The sequence below is a fragment of the Lathyrus oleraceus genome, chromosome 1 (genome assembly GCF_024323335.1).
Source record: "Lathyrus oleraceus cultivar Zhongwan6 chromosome 1, CAAS_Psat_ZW6_1.0, whole genome shotgun sequence".
NCBI lineage: Eukaryota > Viridiplantae > Streptophyta > Magnoliopsida > Fabales > Fabaceae > Lathyrus > Lathyrus oleraceus.
This window is the reverse complement of record NC_066579.1, coordinates 344,954,958-344,969,635: the sequence shown is the minus strand read 5'-3', so window position 1 is coordinate 344,969,635 and position 14,678 is coordinate 344,954,958. Positions and strand designations below refer to the sequence as shown.

Below are 14,678 nucleotides of genomic sequence, written 5' to 3'. Positions count from 1 at the left end.
CATGCCAGTTTTCGTTTGAGGTTTTTCCACCATTGTTCGTTCGCTTCCCCACTGATAGTGGTTTTGAGCCATGCTTTCGATAAGTTGGTAAGCGTCAGCATAAGGTTTGTTCATTAGTGCACCACCTGCGGCGGCATCTATTGTTAACCTCGTGTTGTACAAGAGACCATTATAGAATGTATGAATTACTAACCAGTCTTCTAAACCATGGTGTGGACAAAGTCTCATCATGTCTTTGTATCTTTCCCATGCTTCAAAAAGAGACTCGTTATCTTTCTGTTTAAATCCATTTATTTGGGCTCTTAACATAGCTGTTTTGCTTGGCGGAAAATATCGAGCAAGAAAAACTTTCTTCAACTCGTTCCATGTGGTGACTGAGTTGGAAGGAAGAGATTGAAGCCATCTTCTAGCGCTATCTCTTAGTGAGAAAGGAAAAAGACGAAGTCGAATTGCCTTTGAAGTGACACCATTAGCTTTAACAGTATCAGCGTATTGGACAAATACGGATAAATGAAGATTAGGATCCTCGGTAGGATTTCCAGAGAATTGGTTCTGTTGCACTGCCTGCAACAGTGAAGGTTTGAGTTCAAAGTTGTTTGCTTCGATTGCGGGTGGAGCAATACTTGAATGCGGTTCATCTTGCGATGGAGCGGCGTAATCTCTAAGAGCACGAGCTGGTTCTGCCATCTCGGGTATCGAAGGGAAAATATTTTTGAAATCAGGAAGTTCTACAGGAGGTAGATTGTTTGCAGCACGATATTCCCGAGTTCGTCGTAAGACTCGGAGATATAGTTCGATATCGTTGATTCGTAAGTAGAACGGCTCGCCTTGTGAGCGAGTGTGTGGCATACAAATCAATGAAAGAAAGAAAAGGAAAAGAAAAGCCTTAGTCTCTACAGCGTAACAGAAGAGTTACGATATCGACTAAATAAAAGTCCCCGGCAACGACGCCAAAAACTTGATCGCTCGACTTTATGAGTCGAATTGGGGTACAAACTGTAAGTGCACAGTTCTATCGCGTAGTTTTAAAAGATATCGATCCCACAGGGACTTATGAATCGATATACCGTTATCTAAGGTTACTTCGTAAAGCTAAGGCGGGTAATACTTTGATTTTTTGGGGGAAAAACTAAAACTAAAATAAGATCTAAAATTAATATCTAATAAGCGGATATCGGTATGTAATTCGTCGTAATTAGGGAATCAATTCTTTATTGGTTTTTTGGTTTTAAAATAAATCTTTTCAGTTGACGCTATTGATTAAAAGTTTTATCTCAAACTCTCGCTCTGTTGAATAAACTATGATTTTATATTAACGTAGTTGTCACTTATAGTTAAGTCAAAAACCACTTTTTGAAAACAATAGAATCCGTAGAAACTCTTTTTAAGAAAACACTAATCGTTTAAACACCCTTATCTCAAACTCTCGCTCTGTTGACTTAGGTTATATAATTAAATTCAAATGCTTAACTCTCGTCCTCACATTCAATCTTTAAAAATACTTTTTTGAAAAAGGTTAGAATTTAATTACTTCTAGAAATTGCTCTCGCCCTGATCTAGAATTAATGTCCAATTTACACTGTCCAGTCAAAACCTCAAACTCTCGCTCTATTGATTTTAACTTCTTTATGTCTTTTACTTTCGTACAAAAACTTTGTTATTAAACCTGTAAATTGAGACCGTAAAAAGAGTGATTTTAATTTTAAACTTAATTAAACCAACTTAGTTTTGATTTCTTCATTCCGCTTACTTTACATACCGATACCTAAATAAATTAGCCAGACATACTCAACAGATCCAAATAATCAGCATGCATAAACAGATTCATCGCAGGCAAGCAGTATAAATTAATAATAAAAACAAGCATATATAAATTCAACAAATAAATAAAGAACCTGAATAATTAAATAGCAGTCTTGAACACTCCACCACAGACCGGTTGGATTTGTTCTTGAGTTCTTCAATCAGGCAGAAAAATAAAGCGAAAGAATAAAAAAAACTAGATTCTAACGTAAGGTTAGATCCGGTAAAAGGTACGCAATAGTTTCCGGTGTAAAAACTATTGTGCGAAAAATTAATTAAGTGCTAGAAAAGAAAATAGAATTGCAAAAGAAACAATATAAAAATTATAAAAGAAGTACTATAAGGAATATGCTTAAGCTGCTGGAAAAAGAAAAATGCGAAAAAAAACGAAAACTGGAAAAAGTCTGGAAGCGTGGAACTGTGGAAGGGTTTGCAAAGCTGGTATTTATATTGGTACTTTCCGTAACGGTCTTCAGAAGTAGTCTGCGTCAAGGGGTCTTCACGTAACGAAGGGATAGGCGTGGAAATAGGATTCAGCGTGCAAATAGGACTCAACGTCTCTCTGAAGGCAAAAAATGTAGGGGAATGGTGTGACGTCCGTCACACCATGTGTGACGCTCGTCACACAAGTGTATACAACGTGACGCTCGTCACAGCCTCTGTGACGCTCGTCACAGGAACAACGCCTGTGCCTTCTTTGGGCTGGGCTTGGCTTTTGCTATTTGTTTCCAAAAACTTCTTTTTGCACCTCCTTTTCTTCCTTTTTTTACTTTTGCTTCAAATAGACTACCTGAGATAAATAGAAAGGAAATACCGCGTAATATCTGATAAAATGAAATAAATTAAAGTAAATAATAATATAATTTAATTGAATTAAGTCCTAAAATGTGATATAATTTCATGTTATCATGCATCTTGATTAAAGCTGTTAAGCACAATCAAGAGTTGTTTGAAGTGTGACTTCAAAATTGTCTTTAATATTGATTAAAGGTAGTAATCACCGAGGTGATTGAGGGGGAGTGAGTAGGAACTCTGATCTTAGAGTAAGATTGAAATTGCATTGGGTAGGGATTAAGTGACAAGTTGTAAACGGGTGAGTTTAGCTTTGAATTAATACTACTGATAGTGGATTTCCTCCCTGGCTTGGTAGCCCCCAGATGCAGGTCATGTTGGACTGAACTGGGTAAACAATTACTTGTGTTATTTACTGCACTTACTGTTAAGTTCTGCATAATTCTTGTCTGTGCAGAATTGGATGTCATAACAACCCGTGTGACATCTAAAGTCTGATAACTAGAATTTCACAAATGCCAACAACATGGGCTTACAATTGCATCCTCACATACAACAAACAAACAAGCACTAAGCAAAGAGGACATGAGTGGCCAATGAAATGGTCTTATACTCAATCCCTTCCAAATCATAGGAACAATGGCCAATGAATGGACTTACTGTTGATTCCTCAATGGGTAATCAAAGATGGATCACAAAGATATGAAATTATAATCATGCAATAATGAACAATTAATGATGATAAATGCACAAAGGCAAACAAGCAAACATGTACAAATGAGCCAAACAATCAATTAAACAAATCCATTTAGCACACACTACATCCAAGCAACTAGGCTCAAGCAAGGGTTAGACTTTAAAGTCAACTGGAATAGGGTAAATGGTGCTCTTAACCTTAACATTGAGGGTTAAGGTGAAGCAGATGAAAGGATATGAGGGGTGTGCCTCATTGCTCTTATCCCTGGTCAGGGAGAACTTTGAATATCAGAAGGTGTGGGAGTTCAGAAAGTTGGAACTCTCTCCACAAGTTAATGACTCTATAGATCTTGGGTTAAGATCCACAATGCTACAACATGTAATGTGAGCAAAGGGATGACACACAGAATAGTAGGAGATGGACTACACATCTCTTCTATCTACCAATTGCCTTATCAAAAGGACTTTTCCTGCTTGGGGACAAAGATAAACAATCACAAACATTGCCTCTTAAGGAGGACTTCAGACAGGTGCCTGGCCACATAACAAGCCAGGTCTTCCAGACTACATGAAGAAGAGATGTTATACCTCAATGCTTAAGCTATCAAGCAAAGCAAAAGCAAGTTCACAATGAACTATAGCAACTAAGGTACCTGTGGAAACATCAAACAAATCAGTATACTGTACAGACAATCAACCAACAGTTAATGCAACAGCCAACCAATATAGGCAAAGGCAAAAGCCACAAGTCAATCCCAATTGAATCAACTTCAACCTACAAAACACACATTAGTAATCAAAAGCAAATATCAAATGCTCTCAAGATGAGGCATCATCAATTGTGTAACTTGCATGTGCAACCTGAAACAAAGCTTCAAACATGAGAGGCAAACCCTTAGGCCAAAGCCTAGGGTCAAAGATGAGGAAAAAATTTAAAACAGAACATGAAAATTGACAAGAATCAAGTTTAATCAATTAATAATAATATCCAAGTGGTCTCATATCAAAAGCATCAACCAATTTCATTTCATAAACAAATCATGTCAATATATGCAAGTTGGAAGCTCATAGAACCAAACAGAATGAATCAATCCACATCAACTCAAAAACAATTCAATAAATCCCAAGAAAAATCATGGCTAAACAGCATTCATCATAGGATCATCACACCAAAATTCAAGTCATTTGGATAAGTGGAAGCATGTCAAATAAAATCCATCAGGCAAGGCAAGGCAAAACAAGCTCAAAGGAAGCACAAATTGATGCATCAACTTCACACAAGCACAAAACAGAATCTACACATGATAAATGAATCAAACCAAAGCCATAGCAAACTTCAAAGTGTCTGGAACACATGTGCAAAATTTCAAGTTCATCCAATAAACATCAAGAATTTCACAAATCATCTAAATTCAACACTCAACAAAAGTCCAATCTTGACCAATCAGAAAAGAAAATCTCAAACAAATTGGAAATGGATCCAAAAATTCTACAAAAATTCATGATCAAACTTAACATCCAGAAGAATCAACATGCAAAAAATCAGATCATTTGGAAATTAAATGGTATGGTAAATAAAATCAGCAAGTTGAACAAGAAATGGTGTGACACACATTGTCACACCTCCAATGATCATGTCATATCTCACAAACCAGAAATGCAAAAATAGCAAACTCAAAGCTAAAATGCTCATCAAAGTTTCTAGGTTATGCATGTCAATTTTCAGCTTCATTGGATCAAGCATCATTATTTCACAACCAAAATAACAAGTAAGGTGCAAGAAGACATAAGCATGAACAAACCCTAGGCAATTTAAAAATCCAACCGAGCACAAATTCTGGAAAAATCATCATAAAATAGTAGACATCATGAAGATCATTTTGAGAAAAACCTCATGTGATTTGGATCATTATTTTTGGAGTTATTGATTTTTTAATGGAGAGAAAAATTAAAAAAAAGAATGAACAAGACATATGAACACGTAAGGCATAAATGAAGAAAATACAAAAGCCAAAAATGAGAAATGCGCTGGTCCGGATTCGAACCGTGTGTGAATTTAAAAGTGGCGCTCAACTTAATGAAACACGCCGTTTCATTAAGTGATGTGGCAAGGCGCTTGAATCTGGACCAATCATTCAGCCACGTGAGTGCTTGTGTGGACCAATACATGAGCATTAACAAGATTTTTCATGCAAACACAGCCAAGGCAGATCAAACCAGTTCTGGAAAATGAAAACCTAGAATATTCATGCGCATTCATCATGTTCATCATCACCAAGATCCAACTTGCACATAAATTTATGAAACATACATCATTCGAATCATCTCGCATCACACATCAATAATCCAGCATCAATTTCATCTAATTCTAAACATGTTCAGAGAATCGAGCAAAAACAAGTTTCAATCATCAAACTTCAAATCATGATAACTAACTCAATACTTAATGAAATCAAGAGATCCAAAGCTCAGCATACTCTATGATGTAAGATCTACAAGATGCATTCAACAATTTCAAGAATCATGGAAGTCGAAATCTAACCTCACTGAAGATGCAGAAGCTAATTTGCTGGATTCAAAGCCTGGAATGCAAAAACAGATGTTCTCCTAAGCTCAGGTGAATGAATGGATGCAAGAGAATAGCTCAACAATGCTTGATCTCGATGGAATCTTCAACTGCCATGGGAGATGCAATGCTTCAACAGTCACGATTCTTCAAGAATGCTTCAAGATCCAACTTCAATCTACTCCTAATTATACCTGTAGATGATGAACAGATCGAAGGCAAAGCAAAAGAGATGAAGAAAATTGATGAAAAAAGTTGAGAGAATTTGAGATGAAAAATTTGGATCTGAGTTTGTGAAGTTGTTGTTGATGAATTCTTTTAGGATTAGCTTTATATATCATGTACTAATGAAGCTCTTAATCATGTTTAGCCAAAAACCCCAAGGATTAGTGAAATGGAATGATTTATGCAATTTGGCCAAAATACCCTCATGCACATGCTAGGCAATGGAACAGTGCGAATTTGTGATTGAAAATGCATTTAAAACCTGTTTAGAGGCAAGTGTAATTGGTTTGAAGTAAAAATAATGCATATTTTTCAAATGGATATTTTCCCTCCAAAAATTCAAATTAATTCAAGTGAAAAATGAAATATTTTTGTGATGAGTTTTAATGAAATGTGATGCATGATTATGATAGTAGGGATCAAGAGTGAAATGCTCCAAAAAGAACCACTTGAATTGGCCTTTTGGTTCAAAAGTTATGCAAGCTTGAAGTTCAAAATTCCTTGACAATGATTTGATCATAACTTGCCAACCACAAATGAGAAATGGGTGTTCTTGGACTTTTTGGAAAGGTGAGAGCAAGATCTTCAACTTTCATGTTGGAAAAAATTTGATTTGAATCGTGCTTGATGATGTAAAGTTGAGGAGAAGACCTTTCCATTTTCTGCAATTTGAAATTACAGGTCACTTACTATTTTTGGAAACTTTTTGTCTGACCTCAAATTCTTCAATGATGATGTTTGACATGTTATATGAGGCTTGTATGGACATGAATGAGACCTCTCAAACCATCTCCCACCTTCAAATCCATGGTTGAATGCACAGTTGACTTGTGTTGACTTTTCTAGGGTTTCAGTTGACCTAGCTATGCTCTGATGAAATCCAAGCCTCTACCACTTGAGATCTTGATTCAAAATGATATCCCAACTCATATGAACTCTTGATGAATGATCATGGTGCCCAAATTCTTCAGAATGGCCACCATCTGTAGTTCAATGCTTGCCTGTGACTGGCTTGACCTATTTGCTTCATCTGCAAGTAACAAGGTTAGATGACAATATTTTTGTACTTTTGGTTAGTAAACAAATGAAAAGCAATGATATACAAAAGCAAAACATGCTTGGTGATCAAGAACCACTCTCAAAAGATAACCCACCCACAAGGAGGGAGGCAAGGTGCACAATGATCCTTGAGGCAATGATATGATATGATATGATGCCATGATGGATCTTAGGGACAAAATTGGGGTCTTACAGTCGTCGCAACCAAATTCAGATTCAGGAGTCGATTATGCAAGGAAAAAGTATTAGCACCCCTCACATTCGTTGTACTCAACGGGAACTTCTTAGTTATATTTGCGATTGAATGTTAGATTATCTTATTTGTTTCCTTCTATTTACTGAGCGAGAAAAAGAAAGAAATGAGAGTGTTTTTTATTAAAGGGGCGTCTGACAAGATTTCTCAATACTGCTCTTACGTATCTCCGGGTGCTATGGAGAACTCAAGGCTATCTATTCGGCTAAAAGAGAACTACTAGGTGAATTGCTTTTAAGGAGTGATCTTTTAGACATATCGAGTGATTAAACCTTTACTTGTTGCTCGCTCTCGGAGGCTGAAGTCTTTGTTTGTTTCACGTCAATATGGATAAAGCATACTTGTTTCTGAAAATATTTTCGATGTCGCACAAGGGCAGAAAACAAGTTTGATTTGTTGAGTCTTTTGTTGGATGATGATTACTCGAATGGATGAGTAAGGCTACTCGTATCCAAGTACTCAAGAAGAGGAATAGAAGGCTCTAGAACATCTCCTTTTTCATCCTTAATTGCAAAAGGGTTTAAATAAGGTTAATGTATTGGACGGACGACAAATACTCGAATGACTGAGTAAGGCTACTTGTATCCAAGTACACGGGGAAGGGAATAGAAGGCTCTAAACCACCTTTTTTGTCCAAGTTTATTACGAAAATGAGTTTGACTTAAGTTTTGATTATGAAAGCGATTTTAAAGTGAATTAGATTAGAAGTTTTTAAAGAAATGACAATTGCTCGAATGGGCGAGTAAGGAAACTCGTATCCAAACAATCAAGGAGAAGAATCGAAGGCTTTATATCATCTCTCTTTTCACCCTTTTGAAACGGTGTTTTAAGTAGGATTAAGTAATTTGGATTTTATTAGGGAAAAGGCACTCGATGTTTGATCGAGGTTTTTATTATCTGCATTAAATTGAAATGGGATGAAATGATTTGAAGGTTTTGAAAATGATGGAGAAATGGATAGTGAAAATGATTTTGATTTGGGAAAATCGCTTGACGTTGGATCAAGTAATTATTTTTTTGTTCTTTTCTGAAAGCATTGATTTTGAACTTGAATTAACAACTAACTAATACAATAGCAATAAAGGAAAACAGTAAACTTATTACACATTACGGGAAGGAGGGTACAATTTATCAAATGGGAATACAATATAATAATTAACAATGCAAGCTCAAAAGACAATTGTAAATAAAAAAAATTATGGTAAGAAGGCTCAAGAGAAAGTCAAGGGACTCGAAATAAAATCAAAATTTTGAATTACATAATTTAGTGATATATTAAGCAATTGTAAAACGATTCATGTAGGAATCATTCTATCTGAGGTCGGTTAACAAAACTATACGTTTAAGCAATTTATGAAGTTAAATTGAATTTTTAACTTCGAAATTGCAACACATCTGTGAAAAACCGGTGATTTAAGTGACAAAAAGAAACGAAAATTAAACTAAAAGAGTTTGGTGCTACGTTAAGCAATCGTAAAGTGATTCACGTAGGAATCACCCCATCCGAGATCGGTCAATAAAACTCTGCGTTTAAACAATTTCTGAAATTAAATTAAATTTTTAACTCTGAGATTACATCGCATCTATGAAAAACCGATGAGACAAAAAAATCAATTTTTTTCCAAAAATATAAACAATTTAATTAAATAAATAATAAACAATAATCATAATCATAATAATAAATGAGAAATAATTACCAATAATCAATTATTATTATTATTATTATTATTATTATTATTATTATTATTATTATTATTATAATGACAATAATCGACAAGAGTAATAATGATCCACAATAATGATAATAATAGTAATAATCAAAATAATAATAATAATAATAATAATAATGGTAAATAATAATAATAATAATAATAATAATAATAATAATAATAATAATAATAATGGTAAATAATAATAATAATAATAATAATAATAATAATAATAATAATAATAAACAAAAAGAAAAATAACAGAGTGAAAAGAAAAATAAAATGGAACAAAAGTGGAGCACACTGAAAAAGAGAGGGTTTATTTGTTTAGTTTTTTTTTTTTAATTTAAAACAAACCCTCTAATACGGTGGTGACACGTAGCAAAGTTTGAAAAAAAAAGTCAAAAATAAAAAGCCCTCTTCTTCTTCACGCGTTGCTTGAGAACATAGAGAAAAAAGAAATTTTTTCTTTTTTATCTCTCACTCTCTTTCTCGATTTTTCTTCACCCAAAACAAACAAACTCACACCATCGAAAAAATAACAAAACAAATATGATTTAAATAAACAAGCACCCATCGGTTTCTTCTATTCCAATCAAAACAAACAGAACATTAAATCGACAAAACATAACATGAAAAGGAGGGGAGCCATAAACCACGACAGACATGGGCTTGGGAAGACGACAGCGATTTGAAGGGTGTGTCGCGGTTATGGAGGTGGGACAATGGAGTAAGGTGGTTTTTGTGAGGGTTGTGTCGGATCGGTGACAAATGGAGAAACGAAGGTGCACGAATTTTAGGTTGTTTGCAGTGGTTTAGATCGTGTGTTGTTGTTCGTTATGTGTTTGTGGTAGTAGTTATTATGGAGTTTTGGTGATGGTTTCGATTTATTGTGCGTGGATGTTGGGTCATGGTGGTTGGAGTATGTTGTGTTGGTTTCGGATAAAGGGAGGAAGGAGGTGGTGGTTTGGGTAGAAGGACAAGTTGGCGATGAAATGTGAGGTGGTGGTGCATTGTAAGTTCGAAGGTGGTGGTTCTGCGTGTTTTCGGCGGTGTTGTTGTTGTTTTGGATGGTTGTTAAAAGGTGGTGTAAGGTGGTGGTAATGGTTGTGTTTGGTGGAGGGAGCGGCGAACGAAAACCAAGAGAGAAGAGGAAGATTTGTCCTCTGTTATTGAGAAGGTGAGAGAGTGAAGTTGAAATGATGATGTTGAGTTTGTGTAAATAGAGAAGAAGAAAAGGGGGAATGAAAAATGAAAAAAGAAAAAATCGATGGTTCTGTTATGAAGTGTATGTTGAAGAAAATTTGCTCCTTTTCCTTTGTGCCACGTGTCCTTTTTTTAGTGGATGTCCCAAAAGAGATCAAAATGGAGGATTGTGTTTGGATATTTGGGTAATAAGAAAAAACGTTTTTTCTCTAGTTTTTTCTTTCACCATGTAGGCTGAGAAAGAGAGAGCAAGAGGGGGCCTGCGTGTCCCAATCCTATTGGAAGGATTGGGAGATATTTTTCTTAATTTTTCTTAGTTAAGAAAAACTTGATTCTTAAATGAAAAAAAAATGCTAAAATTAAAGTTTAAAAAATAGAATAGAAATAATAAAACAAAATAAAATCATATTTAAAACAATAGTTAATTCTAATTAAACCTTACTAATTAATTTGGCTAAACAAATAAAAATAATTAGATAAAGAATGAATAAAAATTCGGTGCAAAAAGGCCCCAAAAATTAAACTAAACGTGTCAAAATGATCGGTGCGAAATAAACTTCTCGAAAACATGCAAGTTTTGATTAAATTTTAAAATATAAAATGACCGGTTAAAAGGCTCAAACTTATTGAAATGTGACTAAAAAAGTAGTCGGAAAAAATAAAACGAGCATGTCAGGTTAAACTACGTGAACCGTTGATTAAGAATACTGACGTTTGCAAGCTTTATTTTGTAATTTTTCTCCTGCTAATTCTACGTATATTTGAAAATTGATTCAACTGGTCTGCTTGTAGATCACAAAAATTATTTCGAGCGACATTTCAAGCATTATGCGGAATGAAATGTATGTTGTGTTGAATATAAAATGCAGATGGCTTATGAATGCATTGATTTACTGACTAAATAATTGTGAATAGACAGTCAGATGCAAATGAATCACTCTTGGACCATTTTCTTCTGATTCTCAAACACAATTAAGACCTTACAAAGATTCAAATGACGACAGTACTCTTGACTGTCACCCTTTGAACCTGTGAAACAAAATGCAACTGAATGAATGTTGTACTGAGATTGAGAAATCAAGCCTTTTGATCTCTTAATCAACAAATGGCTGAATGAATGTCATCAAGACCAGATAAAATGCCAGAATTCCTGACCTTTCATCTGAACCCTGATGAAATGCTTTTGGCTGGATGAATGCATGATAAAATGAGACGATTATGCTATGTTGGTGCAAGTGAAAAGACTTAGGGTAAAATTCAGGGTATGATAGTTGCCCCTATTTAAACATCTTTAATTGGAGGATATGAAGAACTCTAGTCTTCAGATTGTCATGGTGAAAGATAGTTTAAATACCAAACATGCCCAAAATTTGCCCTTGTATGCAATAAAATGATATGTTTATGGTCATGAATGAATGCACATGGACTAAGAAATACTCTCGATTTCTTAATCATCAGATGGTAATGCAAATGGATGCAACGAGATTTAGGAAATACTCTTGATTTTCTAATCGTCGGGTGATATGGATGTAATGGAGGTTAAAAAGTATTATTGACTTCTTAAAAATGAATGCAAATGAATTAAGAAATTCTCTTGATTTCTTAATTAACAGATGACAAATGATATGTATCCTAAGAAGTACTATTGACTCCTTATAAATGAAAGGATTGAGAAATACTTTTGATCTCTTAATCATCAAATAATTGAATGAAATGCATATAGATTAAGAAATACTCTCGATTTCTTAATCATATGAATATAAATGATGGTTTAAGAAATACTCTCGATTTCTTAATGATATACAGGTTAAGAAGTAATCTTGACTCCTTAAATATGAGTGTAAATGAATTAAGAAATACTCTTGATTTCTTAATCATGAGGATGCAAATGATTTAAGAAACACTCTTGATTTCTTAATCGTATGAATGTTAAGAAGTCCTCTTGACTTCTAAATTAATGTAGATGAATTTAGAAATACTCATAATTTCTTAATGATATGAATGAATTTAGAAATACTCTTGATTTCTTAGATGGGCTAAGAAATGCTCTTGATTTCTTAGATGGGCTAAGAAATGCACTTGATTTCTTAGATATTATACAAATGAAATAAGAAATACTCTCAATTTCTTAAACATGAATGTAAATAAACTAAGAAATGCTCTTGATTTCTTAGATGTTATGTCAATGAAATAAAAAATACTCTTGATTTCTTAAACATAAATGTTAATGAACTAAGAAATGCTCTTGGTTTCTTAGATGCTATGCAAATGAAATAAGAAATACTCTCGATTTCTTAAACATGAATGTAAATGAAATAAGAAATACTCTCGATTTCTTAGATGCTATGAAAATGAAATAAGAATACTCTCGATTTCTTAAACATGAATGTAAATTAACTAAGAAATTCTTTTGATTTTCTTAGATACTATGCAAATTTCTAGGGATTAGAGAATTATGTTCAACTGCTCGTTGACGGGCGGTAGATCTCTGTGGATAGATCTGTTACAAAGTAACTTGTTTGACTGTTCTTTGTTAAAGGCAGACTCTCCTGAGGGGGGGGGGGGATAATCACATTTCCAAAGGGGGGGGGGATTGTTAGGTCTGGTGTGTAGTGATTGACTGCATTTTAGAAAAACATGTATTCAAGCAAGATGTTGGACAAGATGTCCTGACATGTTGGTTCAACATCAGAGTGTGCCCTGTTTCAGTTTCTTGAAAGATTTGTTTAGTGTGAGATATCTTAAGATCCTCTGAAGATTTATTTTATGAGATGCATGGGTCAAGAAACACATGTTCTAAAAAGCAAAAGACTATTTTGTTTTGCCTTGTTTTCGAAGTAAAGATGTCAAAATATTTTAGGAAACATCTGATATGATTGGAATCAAATCTGCAGAAGATTGTGCATAGTCCTTGGATATGCTGTTAATAAAGCCCTAAGCCCATACCTTTCTAAGGCTATGTAAAGATCGTTTCTAAATCTAAGAAGGCAATAAATTAGCGTTGAATATTGTCTGTGTTAGGGTTTAGTTATCTTTGGTATTTGTGAGCCATTCGAGTATCTCTTCGATACTTGAATATGACTTATTTTATTGAGTTATAAATGTGAATTCCTCATGAGCTTTTAAGCAAGAGAGGATTCTGTTTTCTGATAGAAGTTACCATCGTTGTTGTGTGATTGAAGGGAAGTGAGAGGGGTCTCATATCTAGGTGAGTCTTAGATAGAATCTTCCACAGATAGAGATTAAGTGAGAAATTTGTAAAGCCCGAGGTTGTTTAGAACTTCAAACTAATTTTGTTATAGTGGATTTCCTTCCTGGCTTGGATGCCCCCAAATGTAGGTGACGTTGCACCGAACTAGGTTAACAACTATTTGTGTTATTTACTTAAATACTACTTACTTAAATCCTGATATTGTTTGTGGTGTGACAATATGATGACTCTGATGTCGTGACATCGTATACGACATATGAGATTTGCATACCAGAATTTCAGTATTATGTTGATTGCTATTATTGACACAGGTGCAACATATTCTTTTGTTTCTCTTGATTGTACCGAGAGGTTGGGTTTAAAGTTGTCTGCTATGTTTGAAGTATGGTTATTCTTTTTTCAACTAATGATTCAATGACTACTTCATTGGTGTGTTTGAATTATCCGCTGACTATTTATGATAAGAGTTTTGGGATAGACTTGGGCTACCTACCATTGAATCAACTCGATGTTATCCTTGGAATGAACTGGTTGGAGTTCAACCATGTTCATAACTATTTTGACGAGTCACTTTCATTTACAGAATTTGCTGCAAGTGACAAGTTGTTCGTGCCCACTAAGAAAGTGGATGAGTTCATGAAAGGACGAGACTAGGGTGTTTATGACATTAGATTCTATGAAGGGTGAAAGCAAAACCTTGATTGGTGAATTACCAGTGGTATGTGATTTTCCAAAAGTGTTTCCAGATGATATTAGTTATTTACCGTCGGAGCGTGAAGTTGAATTCACCATAGACTTAGTACCTGATACTAGTCATGTGTCGATGACTCCTTATAGGATGTTACTTAAGAGTTTAGTGAGTTAAAGAAACAACTGAAAGAGTTGCTTGAGAATAAATTTATTTGACTGAGTGTTTCACCGTGGGGAACGTCAATGTTGTTAGTCAAGAAGAAATATGGTAGCAAGAGGTTGTGTGTTGATTATCAAAAACTGAATAAAGTTACAATCAAGAACAAGTATCCTCTTTCGAGAATCAAATATTTGATGGATCAATTGATTGATTCTTGCATATTTAGTAAGATTGATCTGCGTTTGGGTTATCATCAGATTCAAGTGAAATCAGAAGATATTTCAAAGACTGCGTTCAGAACGTGAAAT

General features: G+C 34.5%; 1 non-coding gene across 1 annotated transcript; it reads left to right on the top strand.

Annotated features, from left to right (window-relative positions):
- Positions 1-202: 202 nt before the first annotated feature.
- Positions 203-309, top strand: LOC127117099 (small nucleolar RNA R71). The gene has a single exon (XR_007801859.1). It is a non-coding gene; the product is annotated as a small nucleolar RNA R71 (small nucleolar RNA).
- Positions 310-14,678: the final 14,369 nt, after the last annotated feature.